A 2111-nucleotide genomic window follows, 5' to 3' on the forward strand; every position below is an offset into this window, starting at 1 on the left:
TGTATGACAGTCTCTAGGTCCATCCACCTCACTACAAATAACACAGTTTCATTCCTTTTAATAGCTGAGTAATATGCCATTGTATATATGTGTCACATCTTCTTTATCCATTGATCTGTTGATAGAATGGAAACTTAGGTTGCTTCCATGACCTGGCTATTGTAAATAGAGCTGCAATGAACATTTTGGTACATGACAATTTTTGAATTATGGTTTTCTCAGGGTATATGCCCAGTAGTGGAATTGCTGGCTCATATGGTAGTTCTATTTTTAGTTTTTTAAGGAACCTCCATACTGTTGTCCATAGTGGCTCTATCAATTTACATTCTCACCAACAGTGCAAGAGGGTTCCCTTTTCTCCGCACTCTGTCTAGCATTTATTGTTTGTAGAGATTTTGATGATGGCCATTCTGGCTGATATGAGATGATATCTCATTGTAGTGTTGATTTGCATTTCTCTAATGATTAATGATGTTGAGCATTCTTTCATGTGTCTGTTGGCAATCTGTATATGATGATAAATCTGAAAGTAAAATTAAGAAAATACTCCCATTTACCATTGCAACAAAAAGAATAAAATATCTAGGAATAAACTTACCTAAGGAGACAAAAGACCTGTATGCAGAAAATTATAGGACGCTGATGAAAGAACTTAAAGATGATACAAATAGATGGAGAGATATACCATGTTCTTGGATTGGAAGAATCAACATTGTGAAAATGGCTCCACTACCCAAAGCAATCTACAGATTGAATGCAATCCCCATCAAACTACCACTGGCATTTTTCACAGAACTAGAACAAAAAATTTCACAATTTGTATGGAAACCCAGAAGACCCTGAATAGCCAAAGCAATCTTGAGAAAGAAAAAGGGAGCCAGAGGAATCAGGCTCCCTGACTTCAGACTATACTACAAAGTTACAGTAATCAAGACAGTATGGTACTGGCAGAGAAACAGAAATATAGATCAATGGAACATGATAGAAAGCCAGGGATAAACCCACACACATACGGTCACCTTATCTTTGATAAAGGAGGCAAGCATATACAGTGGAGAAAAGACAGCCTCTTCAATAAGTGGTGCTGGGAAAACTGGACAGCTACATGTAAAGGAATGAAATTAGAACACTCCCTAACACCAAACACAAAAATAAACTCAAAATGGATTAAAAACCTAAATGTAAGGCCAGACACTATAAAACTCTTAGAGGACAAAATAGGCAGAACACTCTATGACATAAAGCACAGCAAGATGCTTTTTGACCCACCTCCTAGAGAAATGGAAATAAAAACAAAAATAAACAAATGGGACCTAATGAAACTTCAAAGCTTTTGCACAGCAAAGAAAACCATAAACAAGACGAAAAGACAACCCTCAGAATGGGAGAAAGTATTTGCAGATGAAGCAACTGACAAAAGATTAATCTCCAAATTTTACAAGCCTCTCATGCAGCTCATTATCAAAAAAACAAATAACCCAATCCAAAAATGGGCAGAAGACCGAAATAAACATTTCTCCCAACTCTTTTACTTGAGGTTTCTGTGTATTAAATTTTTATATTTGTAAAGTAAGGAAGTTGAGTGGGAACACTTTTGTAACTAGAATACTCTGAAAACCCTATTGAGCTCTGTGTTCTTGCCTATGTAAAGCAAATAATCAGGCAGGGTAAAATAGAGCTGAGAGAATTTGCCCTTGTGTTTACCTGCAGATCTAAACTTTTATTTTCTAAAAATACTTTATGACTCTGTCATCTTCTTCCTAAATCGGGGATTTGATTTACTTACATAGAAATTCTAAGAATTCGGCCTAACTGCTGTACTGGTGCTGTGCTTAGGTACAGCTAGCTCTCTGAAATACAAACTTTATGAAGTGATGACAGAGCAGGCTAAAATAGTAGATTGTAACTGGTCAGAAAACTTGGTTTTAATTTATTAATAAGAAAAAAATAAGGCAAGTTGTCCTGCCACTTTAGAGTTTACAGAAACCTCTCACCATGTTGTGAATTTGACCCTTTCAACAACTCACTCTATGAAGAAATGGGACAGGTGCTGTTTTTACTTCAGTTTGACAGATGAGGAAACCAGGGCCCAGAAATAGGAAGCTGCTTTT

The sequence above is a fragment of the Aethalodelphis obliquidens genome, unplaced genomic scaffold (genome assembly GCF_003676395.1).
Source record: "Aethalodelphis obliquidens isolate GAN/ISIS:26980383/991018 unplaced genomic scaffold, ASM367639v1 scaffold119, whole genome shotgun sequence".
Classification (NCBI taxonomy): Eukaryota; Metazoa; Chordata; class Mammalia; order Artiodactyla; family Delphinidae; genus Aethalodelphis; species Aethalodelphis obliquidens.